This window comes from Lentinula edodes (genome assembly GCF_021015755.1).
Source record: "Lentinula edodes strain Le(Bin) 0899 ss11 chromosome Unknown C8R40scaffold_2, whole genome shotgun sequence".
In the NCBI taxonomy this organism is placed as follows: Eukaryota; Fungi; Basidiomycota; class Agaricomycetes; order Agaricales; family Omphalotaceae; genus Lentinula; species Lentinula edodes.
The window spans coordinates 312565-325948 of record NW_025764308.1 but is presented as its reverse complement, the minus strand read 5'-3'; the positions used below and the strand labels follow the sequence as shown (position 1 = coordinate 325948).

General features: G+C 43.9%; 3 non-coding genes across 3 annotated transcripts; all 3 read left to right on the top strand.

Annotated features, from left to right (window-relative positions):
• Positions 1–1230: 1230 nt before the first annotated feature.
• On the top strand, positions 1231–1304 carry C8R40DRAFT_t32. Its single transcript has one exon. It is a non-coding gene; the product is annotated as a tRNA-Ile (tRNA).
• A 244-nt stretch (positions 1305–1548) lies between these two features.
• C8R40DRAFT_t33 lies at positions 1549–1622 on the top strand. The gene has a single exon. It is a non-coding gene; the product is annotated as a tRNA-Ile (tRNA).
• Positions 1623–11883: 10261 nt separating this feature from the next.
• Positions 11884–11957, top strand: C8R40DRAFT_t34. The gene has a single exon. It is a non-coding gene; the product is annotated as a tRNA-Ile (tRNA).
• The last annotated feature ends 1427 nt before the right edge of the window (positions 11958–13384 follow it).

Below are 13384 nucleotides of genomic sequence, written 5' to 3'. Positions count from 1 at the left end.
AAGACCTGAATCTATGGGATGTAACTCAAAAGTGATCCAAACTTGGGAGAGATTTGGTGAGTCAGATGAAAATTCCTGTATAGGCAGGGCCTAAGGATATGAATCTGAGAGATGGTGCAGAGCATAGAAAACTCTACTGAAAATCCTTGTATAGGTGGGACCTAAAGGATGTAGCCAGATATGGATTCTTGCACAGGTGGGACCTGGGGAATAAATCCTAAGGCAAAACTAGATAAAACTCTCTATATGGATGGAGCTAAAGATGTAGATCTGAGAGCTGTACACCTGTAAACCAAATTGTGACAATATTTGGAGAGGTGAGCTCAATGTTGATGATGTGAATCACAGAGACTAAAGGGTGGAAATCCTTGTGTAGGTAAAACCTAAAGGATGTGGCCTGCACAGGTAAGACCTGATAGCTATAAACTGAAGGTGAAAATCCTTATATAGCTGAAGCCAGGAGGATGAGAACCAGCAGTGAAAAGGAGATTTGAAACTAAAGGTGAAGATCCTTGTATAGGCAAGGAAAGCCTAAAGGATGTGAACCTAAGGCCTAGAGCTGAAGATTCTTGTACAGGTGGGACCTGAAGAATATAACTCCAAGGTGAAGATCCTTGTATAGGCAGAACCCAAGGGATCTGAACCCAAGATTAAATGGAGGATTTGAAAGTGAAGCCAAAGTGTGACTGAGTGAAATCCTTGTACAGGCAGGGCCTGAAGGATAGGGACCAGGAAGATAGGGACCAAAAAGAGGATCCTTGTACAAGCAAGGCTTGAAGGATTTACAGGAGTGGAATGTCTTGAACAATAGCTGAGAGTGAGGAAATAGTCTGAATTTTTATAGCAGTAAGTGATTTTAAAAAATAAAGAAATCATGAAAATGACACTTAGCAGATTAAATTTCTGTGAGACCACTATGTGGAGCATCTGACCATAAGGGATTGAAAGGATAGTGATGATTGGTTGCAGTCCTTGTTCCAAGTTGACTGAAGCTATACAAATATTGGATGATAGCTGAGAAACTGGAACAGAATGGACAGAAGTGCTAGGTTGGAATCCTTGTTTAGGGCAGGTCCTAAATGTTAGGATTCAATCCTGACACCCTAATGAGGTGTAAATGGTATTATGCAAAATTCCATCAACCAAGGCAAAAGAAGATAGTAAGTCCTTAAGAAGTGTTGATTGGATGGCCACTGTTACCATATGTAAAGTCCTCATTAGTTGAACCAAGGTCGGATAGCTCAGTTGGTTAGAGCATCTGGAATATAACCAGAAGGTCCTGGGTTCAATCCCCAGTCTGGTCACTTTGTTTTCAGTCATGACTTTAACAGGTTATGGGCCCCGGAGCGCTAGCCTCGGGGATGATTGATTACATAAGTGTGTCAGATTGGGAGGGTGTGTTAGGATTCAATCCTGACACCCTAATGAGGTGTAAATGGTATTATGCAAAATTCCATCAACCAAGGCAAAAGAAGATAGTAAGTCCTTAAGAAGTGTTGATTGGATGGCCACTGTTACCATATGTAAAGTCCTCATTAGTTGAACCAAGGTCGGATAGCTCAGTTGGTTAGAGCATCTGGAATATAACCAGAAGGTCCTGGGTTCAATCCCCAGTCTGGTCACTTTGTTTTCAGTCATGACTTTAACACTAAAGGATGTAAACCAGGAGATGGCAGAATATTAATGGTTTAAAGGATTGGTTGAGATCCTTGTCCAGGAGCATATTGAAGCCTGAAGGATATAATAAACCAATTGCTGATCATCATAAGATGAAGAAATGAGATCCCTGTGCAGTATAAAACTGAGGGATAGGTTGAAGGATTAATGTGTAGTTGACTCCTTGTACAGAAACAAAGCCTGAAGGAAATGGATAACCCCAAGTGTAAAACTTGTGTGGCTAAGGAAAGGATAGTTTGTAGATGAGGAGAGGATTTTGGATCCAAAACTCCAAAGCCTTTTAAAGAGGCAAACTTGAAGTGAGGTGATTGACTGAAGTGAAAGATTCACTGAAGTGAACATTGGAAGCTAAATAAATAGCTCAGATTTGGTGCCAAATATCCTGAGACAATGTGAAGTATGGGCAGTAGCTCTTCCTTTTGATTACAAACTGCTTCAGGAAATGGATTGGATCCAATATCTGAAGAGAATGCAGAGGACTAAACAATCACTGACAAGTGAAAGTTCAAGGGTCCAGACCACCACTGGTGAGAAAAATGACCAGGCCACTATTGGCAAGAGAAAATCTATAGCAGAAGTTTCAGCTTCACTGTAGCTATATAGACAATGAGCTGAAGTGAAGGATTGGTGTTAAATTGTGAAGGAGATCCAAGTTGAGCAGAAAAAGCTCTTGAAAAGCCTCCTGAAGAAGGTGAACAAGATCAGGAACTAATCCTGAAATCAGCTGAGAAGCCAATGGTTGAATACATCAGGAGCTGAATTATTGATAATCAACTTGACAGAGGAGTTGAAGGATAGCAGCAGGAAGCCAAGTAGAAGGCTAAGAGAGAAGGATATAGATAGATAGGGCTGGATATATCCTGAATCAACATAGAGCAGCTTGGATATGAGAGTGTTGGAGAGCCAAGGAGACTGAGGGTGATGAGGAATTAGACAAGCATGATGGATAAATCTGAGGAAATTCTGAGTCCTAGCTGAATAAGCTGGATAAGACAGAATATCTCCTGAATTTACAAATGCTGCAGTCTCAACCCTACAGACTGATGAGGCTGAATTTGTTGAGCATACTGTAGTGATAGAACACTTTCTACATACATTACACAGCGCTTCATCACTCCTAGTTATCACTGTAGTGACTTACTTAGTGTACAAAGTACTTACAGACATCATTACTTAGTTTTACAACTCATAACTTAGCTATTTCTTTAGTGTTACTGTAGTTAGTTAGTTTTCATAGGTGCGCACAATTGTGGACACCTATTATCACGCCTCATGCGTTTCTAGTACATACAAGACCAAACAAACCTGTATTCCTACTACAGTTGAAAGATACAAATCAATACTCATACTATATTGACTCTGGTCATTGTTACTGTGTTTATTGGAGTACTGAGCAACTACAAGACTCTGTAGCACAACCTACAGAGCTTGTATTAAGGCATTGACATTCTCTGCACTGAGCTGGGTGGCATACTGTTTGGGTTAGCTGAAGGGCGCTCCAGTGTGTTTCAACTTCAACAAGTGCAGTCTCCTTCAACAGAATTATGCCCAAATAAAATGAAATGAGTAACAGATTAACTTGTTCAACTCTCAATTATGGAAGCTTATTTGACCTGCAGAGATTCAGATACCAGGTAAATCAGGCTAGATAGAAGAAGCCCATGTAGCAGGAATAGGCCTAGATGAGAGGCTGAAGAACACCCAAGAGGTGCTGAAGATAATGAGGAGTCAGCCTTGGATGTGAGAAGCTGTAGAAAGCCAAAGGAGGTTCAGAGAGATAAAGAGTTTCTCCAAAGCAATCAGGCATGGAGTGGCCTAAATGGCTGAATATGGCTCTTGAATCATAGCAGATCACCCTGGATAAGGAGTTGAAAGAAATCAAGAAGAAGCTGAAGGTGCTGATAAGATAAATCAGGAATCTCAGCTGATTAGGCTGGATAAGGGCAGGCAGGATATAGAGCAAGGAAAACTTGAGTGAAGAACAAGGTAAAGTGATCCAAATAGCTCCTAGATCATGGGGGATCAGCCTGGATGAGAAGATAGAGGATAACCAGTGGAAAATAGTGATTTTGAAGAGGTAGACAGGCCTCAAAAAAGTCTCAGATCACAGCTGATCAGACTGATTGAGTGACAAAGAGGAGCCTGGAGATGAAGGCAGAGATGAAGTGGCCTAGGTAGGTCCTGGGTGAGGTGCTACAAGACACCAAGAGGAAGATGGAGGATTTGATGAGTGAAAGGAGCCTCAGGAAGTCCTAGATCTCAACTGATCAGGCTGGATAAGGCACATGAAGGAGGCTGAGAGCAAAGAAGGGATAAGGTAAGTCCTGGATCTCAACAAATCAGCCTGGATAAGAGGCTACAGTGTAGCAGGAGGAGGATAGAGGTGTAGGTGAAGGATATAAACCTCAGGAAGTCCTGGATCACAGCTGATCAAGCTGGATATGGGCCAGGAAGGTGTCTGAAATGAGTGAGGAGATGAACTGGCCTGAATAGGGCCTGGATCATTACAGATCAGGCTGGATGAGAGGTTGGAGAACATCAGGAGGAAGATGAAGGTGTTCATGAGGGAGATAAGCCTCAGGAGGTCCTAGATCACAGCTGATCAAGCTGGATAAGAGAGAGGAAGGTGTCTGAGATGAGTGAGGAGATGAAGTGCCCTGAATAGGGCCTGGATCATCACAGATCAGGCTGGATAAGAGGTTGGAGGACACCAGGAGGAGGATAAAGGTGTTGATGAGGGAGATAAGCCTCAGGAAGTCCTAGATCACAGCTGATCAGGCTGGATAAGGCATGGGTGGCAATGAGGAGCTTGGGAAAGAGATTCCCAAGGTTTCTGAGGGTATCAGGGAAGTGAGAGAGCTGGGATCTGAAGATCAGAGTGAAGGAGGTCCAGGGAAAGGTTGAGATGAAGATGTGCTATGGAATAGCAAGGAGATTGACCAAAAAATGACCAGATCAACCTAGATCTGCCCAAACATCAGTTGAAAACCATGTAAAACACCCATAAAAGATATCATAGACACACTGAGAACCCAGACCTCTAATCTATACATAAAAGACAAGGAAAAATGATGTTGAAGCTGTCAGAGCTATGGCAGGTCCTTGAATCTGAGGCTAGGCCTGTACAGATGAAAGGAGGACCTGGAGGGTGATGTTGAAGCTATCAGAGCTGTGGAAAAAAGCCAGTGTTCTCACCCAAATCACCAAAGTGGCAGGAGATGGTGGTGGTAAGAGAGAAAGGAAGAGCTGATGGGATCACATGATTCTGACCTTTTTCACACAGGCCTCTGCTCAGAAACTCTGGCACCTGACTGAAACAGAACACATGATCAACACATCACCTGATCCAACTGGCCCCATGTGAGGTGCTACCTGTACACATCTGAGAACAGAAGTGAGGTGTGACCTGTACACATGTTGAGAAGTGAGGTCTGGCCTGTACACAACTGAAGAAGTGAGGTGGAAACACCTGTACACAACTGAAGAGGTGAGGAACACAGCCTGTACACTTCTGTAAAAAATCAGGTGGAACCTGTACACATCTGAGGGTGAGACCCTGTACAGAAGTGAGGTAAAACCTGGAGAGAGATAAATCTGTACACAGCTGAAAAGTGAGGTTGTGGAGAAACCTGTACACATTTTCAGAAGTGAGGAATATCTGTAGAGTTTTTGGTGAGAGGCAGCAACTGAATATTTATGTACCTGTCAGAAGTGAGGAGGAGGCCTCCTGTACACTTCCAAGGTACTGAATGAAAGATTCAGTTGCTGGTGGGGATCTGTTGGTTTGCAGAGGCCTCCAGAAACGCTCCCTACCCTTGGAATCCGCCTTCATGTCGAAAAGGCCAATGTTACTTGCATCAGTCCAACCCACAAAGTCTGCTTCACTGTCATGCCATCTCTGAGCATCTACAAATCGGATTCCAATAGCAGTCTGTAGGAGATCTGAGAACCAAGTCAAATCCCTGTAAACTTCACCATTGATAGGAATAGCTCGGAACTGAAGAGTCTTTCCACTCATTTTCCTGTACATCTCTGTCAATGCAGGTCTAGCCCATGGGAGAACATTCAAGGACCAGTTGAGTGAACCAGCTAGGTGTTGCCAGTCTCTGAGAGCAGCCTGGCGCTTTGGGGAGGAGAGGAATGAGGTGATGTCTGCTACAAGACCCTGGATAGACTCAGAAGAGAGTGAGATGGATCCTCGACATGAAGGCGGATTCCAAGGGTAGGGAGCGTTTCTGGAGGCCTCTGCAAACAACAGATACACCACAGCAATTGGATCTTGTGTTCATCACTTCAATAGTGCACATGAATACATCTAATTGCTGTTGTTCCCTTCGTCCTACCATCACCACCACCTGCTAATATCTCGATTACCACTCCCCCAATCACCTCCAACAATCACCTTGTTCATATCTGTTAAAGTCATGATCGACATGAAGGCGGATTCCAAGGGTAGGGAGCGTTTCTGGAGGCCTCTGCAAACAACAGATACACCACAGCAATTAGATCTGTGTTCATCACTTCAATAGTGCACATGAATACATCTAATTGCTGTTGTTCCACTTGTCCTACCATCACTACCACCTGCTAATATCTCGATTACCACTCCCCCAATCACCTCCAACAATCACCTTGTTCATATCTTGATCAGATCTCACACTATGAACACTTTTTCTTGAGAATGCTCAACTTTTTATTCTGGAGCTTCGAGTTTGTTTTATTTATAGCTTGTCGTCCTCGCGCTATATACATGCGTGCGTTGGTGGACTACAGCAGGAACACGTCAGGAACAACGCTATGCAATCCGTTTGTCATTATCTTTACTACTGCTCCGGCAGTGTGTATTTTTACACACCAACTTCGACTTTGCAATTCCGAAGTTTTGGCAACTTGTTGTCAGATGATCAAGGCAGGTCACGGGGCACTTCTGGCAATCACAGGTGCCGGAGTTCCGAGCAGAGGCCTGTGATTAGCTTGATCAGGAGTGTCATCTGACTCTGTCCTTCTTCCTTCCTTTCCCCCACCATCTTCGGATTTGGGTAGGACATCTGCACACTCCCCACAGCTCTGATAGCTCTAACATCACCCCACCAGCCTCTCCTACATCTGTACAGACCACAGGCTTCGTTCTAGAGTCTCAGATTACGGATTTTCTGGTATGGCTCCGCCACTATCACTGATCTCTCCACTGTACAGAGCTCACAACACATCCATACAGATCTGACCACATCTACTGCTTCATATCACCTTCAGATTGTCAGATCTTCGGATATCAGGGCTCTCAGTGCGCAGATCAGCTCTGATCTTTCATTCTACTAGGTACTAACTGTTATCTGAGCAGATCTAGCTTGATCTGCGCTTTTTTCTTGTCATTTTCCCTTGCTCCTTCACAGCACATCTTCAATATCATCTTTTCATGGCTCCAGAGCGCTCCACATCACCAGATCCTCTTGCTAGCTATGATATCTCGCCCTCAGCACCTCAGATCGCCCTTGATAAGGCTCAGATCGCTTCTGATAAGCCCTTACAGCGGTCCCAAACACTTCCATCCACTTCCTCAACTCAGATCTCCCTTGATAAGGGTAAAGGTCGTGCCCAGCCTGCTCAATCTACCTCCTACATCGCTTCTAGACCCTCCCCTGAACTCCGATCTGTCCGGATCAGGCCTAGAACCCTTCAGGAGCGCCTACAAGTCATCCCAGAAGCTGGTACTGCCCCCCAAGTCACAGGATCTGAGCACAGAGAAGCTTCTGTTGAGCATACTGTAGTGATAGAACACTTTCTACATACATTACACAGCGCTTCATCACTCCTAGTTATCACTGTAGTGACTTACTTAGTATATAAAGTACTTACAGACATCATTACTTAGTTTTACAACTCATAACTTAGCTATTTCTTTAGTGTTACTGTAGTTAGTTAGTTTTCATAGGTGCGCACAATTGTGGACACCCATTATCACGCCTCATGCGTTTCTAGTACATACAAGACCAAACAAACCTGTATTCCTACTACAGTTGAAAGATACAAATCAATACTCATACTATATTGACTTTGGTCATTGTTACTGTGTTTATTGGAGTACTGAGCAACTACAAGACTCTGTAGCACAACCTACTGAGCTTGTATTAAGGCATTGACATTCTCTGCACTGAGCTGGGTGGCATACTGTTTGGGTTAGCTGAAGGGCGCTCCAGTGTGTTTCAACTTCAACAAGTGCAGTCTCCTTCAACAGGTTATGGGCCCCGTGCTCTAAACTGTGCATTGATCTGTTGTTGTCCTTGCTTGTTCTTTACTTGTGCGCTCCCATCAGTACTCCTACTGTTGTGGTCTTTCCAACTACCTTCTGTCTATCTTGACTACTGTTAACAATGTCTTCTACAACCATCTCAACCACTCCATCATTTAAAGTCCTCACCAAGGACAACTACAATGACTGGCAGGGGAACATGAAAGCATCTCTGATGTCTCATGGGTTATGGAGACTAGTCAGTGGAAAGGAGAAACAACCCCCAGCCTCTGATACAGAGAAACTGGAGAAATGGGAACTTAAAGCTGAAAAGGCTGCTGGCTTGATTTATCTTGCTGTCAGTCCTGCTCAACAAGTTCCAATAAAGGCTCATCAAGAGGATCCTATTCGTATGTGGTCTATCCTGGAGAAGCAACATGTGTCCAAGAAGCCTGGTGCTAGGTTTAATGCCTATAATGCGCTCTTCACCATCACAAAGTCTGCTGATGAATCTCTAATGGATATGGCTGCTAGAGTTGAAGCTGCAATGGCTGATATTCAGAATCTGCGCCCTCCTGTTGCTCCTATTGCTGTCCAGTCAAATGGACTTCCTGCCCTCGGATTCACTCTCGATTCCTTGGACTCTGAATTACAATCTATGGCTCTCATCCGTGCTCTACCAGAGGAATATAGGCACCTATCTTCAAACTTGCTTATGCAGGACAACCTCGATAAAGAGAAAATCCTCGCAGCATTCCTAGCAGAACAGCAGAATCAAGAGCACGCTGAGCAGCAGTCTGTGAATCGAGCTGCACAGGCTGCATCCTCTTCTAACAAAAAGAAGAATAACTACAGAGCTCCTGTTAGGACTGGGGAACCTAAGGACTACTGTAAGTGGTGTGGTAAAAAGGCGGTTCACTGGCAAGAGGACTGTCCCATTAACCCCCACAACAAAAGGAAAGGCATTCAAGCCAATAAAGCTAAAGTGACAGAGGTAGATGATGATGGGGTGACTGAAAGTGCTGGTTCAGCTACTGCAAGTTCTCTTTCTAATGTACTTTCTGCTTCATCATTTGCTGATACTATGGAATGGAATACAGACACAGGCGCCACTTCTCATATGACTCCACACAGAAACTGGATTCGAAACTATACTCCACATAGAGTTCCAATTCGACTTGCAGATCATACTGTTGTGTATTCTGAAGGAATGGGCGAGGTGCTTTTCACTCCTATTGTTGATGGCAAAGAAGCCAGACAAGTGTTATTTTCTAGAGTCTTACATGTACCTTCACTTAATAACAATCTCCTCTCTGTTCTATATCTTACCAAGCACAAAGGTTTTACTGTACAAATCCTAAAAGATACAATGGAGTTTACTCTTAATGGTTCTGTTCTATTTACTGCTTCAGTCAATAACAAATCAGTTGGTTATCTTAATGGTCTTACTATAAGTAATGGTACAGAGGATGAAAGTGCGCATATTGGTGGTACTACTCTGCCTCTGAATCTTGAGCTTTGGCATAGACGCTTCTTTCACTATAATTATGGTGATGTTAGCAAGCTGTCTAAGAATAAGATGGTTGAGGGCTTTAAACTCGAGTCTAGTGCAAAACCAGACCCAGTATGTGAACCTTGTCTTGGGGGAAAGATGCATGCAAATCCCTTCCCCAGTACTGAGACCCGCGCTTCTGAAGTGTTGGAACTTGTCTTTACGGATGTACATGACACTGGTATCATCTCACATGAAGGCTACCGCTATTGGATTCCGTTCATCTGCGATAAGGCACGCTTTAGAGCAGTAATACCGATGAAGAAAAAGAGTGATGCTTTTGCAGCATTCAAGCGGTTCAAGGCCTGGGCTGAGAAGGTTACTGGATTAAAGGTCAAGATACTCAGACACGATAAAGGTGGAGAGTATATATCCAAGGAGTTTGAAAAGTTCTTGCAAGATGAAGGGATTGAAGTACAACGTACAGCTAGAAATCGACCTCAACAAAATGGAGTCGCTGAAAGGCTAAATAGGACATTGGCGGAACTACTGACTGCTATGCTGCTGGAATCGGGTTTACCAAAGACATTCTGGGTGGAATGCCTGGCTGCGCTTGTTTATGTGTTGAACCGTTGCCCAACATCAGCTGTTCCAGATGTGACTCCGTATGAAGTCTTCTACAAGAAGAAACCTAATGTGGAGAATCTTCGGGTATGGGGATGCATGGCCTATGTGCATGTTCAAAAGGACAAGAGACTACACCTTGGTTCTCATATGGAAAAGTGTGTGTTCATTGGGTACCCTGAGGGAGTTAAAGGATGGAAGTTCTGGAACCCTGTCACCAAGAAGGTTATCATCAGTGAACGTGCAGACTTCGATGAACGATACATGTACGCATCCAAATCACCAGATAAACCAACTCTTCGTAAAGACTATGTTCCTCCTGAGACTACTCCAAAACAACAACCTCTTAAAGTGACTTCGAGTGCCCCCAATGAATTATTCACTCTGCCAATCCCTATTGATGAATCTGAATCAGACTCTGAATCCAACTCCGAAGTTGATAAGGGCAATGCGCCTAACTCGCCTCGACTCGAACATACACCTGGTCCGGATATTCCTGTGACTGAGGATGAATCTGATGAGCTGCCCATTGCTATACGACGTCCAGCACGTAACCGTAAGCCTCCTGGTGAATGGTGGAAAACAAAACCATCCTCTTCCCGTGTACCAGCTCCTAACGATGACTCTGATGATTCTAATGACGACTACTACGGGGATGCTGAACTTGCGTCAATCTCCACTCAACAAGTGGAACCTCGAAATTATAGAGAGGCAATGCACAGTTCAGAAGCATTCAAGTGGGAGGAGGCTATGAATGATGAAATCTCTGCTCATCTTGCTAATAACACTTGGGATATCGTTGACCTCCCACCAGGAGAGAAAGCAATTGGGTCTACTTGGGTATTCCGGATTAAACACAATGCTGATGGTTCTATTGAACGATTTAAAGCCCGCCTCTGTGCTCAGGGTTTCAGCCAAAGACCTGGTTTTGACTATTTGGAAACCTATGCTTCCACTCTGCGCTGGTCCTCATTACGTCTTGTCCTTGCTTTAGCAGCAATTGATGATATGGAGCTTCGCTCTGTTGACATCTCACATGCATTCATTAACTCGGACATCGACACCACCATCTATATGAAACAGCCAGAGGGATTCAAGCAAGGTGGACCAGAAAAAGTCTGCAGGCTAAACAAGTCCATTTATGGTTTGAAGCAGTCACCCTGTCTTTGGAGTGAGAAACTCTGTAGTGTTCTAGTCAAACTTGGCTTTAAACGCTTAGAGTCTGATCCTGTTGAAGGAGATTGCACTTGTTGAAGTTGAAACACACTGGAGCGCCCTTCAGCTAACCCAAGCAGTATGCCACCCAGCTCAGTGCACAGATTGTCTATGCCTTAATACAAGACTAGTAGGTTGGACTACAAGCCTTATAGTTGCTCAGTACTCCAATAAACACTGTAGATATGACAGAAGTCAATATAGAGTGAGAATTGATTTGTATCTTTCAACTGTAGTAGGAATACAGGTTTGTTTGGTCTTGTATGTACTAGAAACGCATGAGGCGTGATAATAGGTGTCCACAATTGTGCGCACCTATGAAAACTAACTAACTACAGTAACACTAAAGAAATAGCTAAGTTATGAGTTGTAAAACTAAGAAATGAAGTCTGTAAGTACTTTATACACTAAGTAAGTCACTACAGTGATAACTAGGAGTGATGAAGTGCTGTGTAATGTATGTAGAAAGTGTTCTATCACTACAGTATGCTCAACATGTTAGGATTCAATCCTGAAACCCTAATGAGGTGTAAATGGTATTATGCAAAATTCCTTCAACCAAGGCAAAAGAAGATAGTAAGTCCTTAAGAAGTGTTGTTTGGATGGCCACTGTTACCATATGTAAAGTCCTCATTAGTTGAACCAAGGTCAGATAGCTCAGTTGGTTAGAGCATCTGGAATATAACCAGAAGGTCCTGGGTTCAATCCCCAGTCTGGTCACTTTGTTTTCAGTCATGACTTTAACAGATCCTTGTGTCTACTTGTTTCAAAGAGGCAATATCAAGGTGATTGTACCAGTATGGGTTGATGATATCACTCTTGCTTGTAAAGATCCTGGTGTACTTGATAAGTTTGTCATTGAACTGTCAAAGGAGCTAAAACTCCGAGACTTGGGCGAAACCACCTTCTTGCTCGGCATAGGAATCAGGAGAGATCGTCCTAATCGAAAGTTGTATCTCAATGCGAAGCAATACATCATTCGGAAACTGGAAGAGTTCAGTATGCAAGACTCTAAACCAGTAAAGACTCCCTTGAACCCCACTGTCAGCCTCTCTAAAGAAGATAGTCCAAAGACACCAGAGGATAAAGAAGCAATGATTAATGTCCCCTACATGTCAGCTGTTGGCTCCCTACTGTTCCTGGCAATGATTCTTCGTGCAGACATCGCATTTGCCACTGGTGTTCTAACTCGATTCAACTCTAATCCCGGACCTGCACACTGGCTTGCTGTAAAGCACTTGCTACGCTATTTGAAGGGAACTATCGACTACGAGTTGGAACTGGGACCAGATCCTACTGCACCAGACTTGATCACAGCTATTAGTGATGCAGACTTGGTCGACATGAAGGCGGATTCCAAGGGTAGGGAGCGTTTCTGGAGGCCTCTGCAAACCAACAGATCCCCACCAGCAACTGAATCTTTCATTCAGTACCTTGGAAGTGTACAGGAGGCCTCCTCCTCACTTCTGACAGGTACATAAATATTCAGTTGCTGCCTCTCACCAAAAACTCTACAGATATTCCTCACTTCTGAAAATGTGTACAGGTTTCTCCACAACCTCACTTTTCAGCTGTGTACAGATTTATCTCTCTCCAGGTTTTACCTCACTTCTGCACAGGGTCTCACCCTCAGATGTGTACAGGTTCCACCTGAATTTTTACAGAAGTGTACAGGCTGTGTTCCTCACCTCTTCAGTTGTGTACAGGTGTTTCCACCTCACTTCTTCAGTTGTGTACAGGCCAGACCTCACTTCTCAACATGTGTACAGGTCACACCTCACTTCTGTCCTCAGATGTGTACAGGTAGCACCTCACATGGGGCCAGTTGGATCAGGTGATGTGTTGATCATGTGTTCTGTTTCAGTCAGGTGCCAGAGTTTCTGAGCAGAGGCCTGTGTGAAAAAGGTCAGAATCATGTGTGTCAAGTCCATGCCGCGGGCCTCCATTCCGCCGCTCGGTACTCCGAAGATCTGCTCCTATTGTAATCTCTTCCTATTGTTCTTTCTCGCTACACATATCCTTTCGTACTAGTCTCTCATTATTGTCTTTTACTCTTTCGTTCTAGTCTCTCCTTATTGTCTTTTACTCTACCCTGCAGGTACTACTCGTATAGCTCCTAGTAGTTAGTCTAGCGCTCCGCACCGATG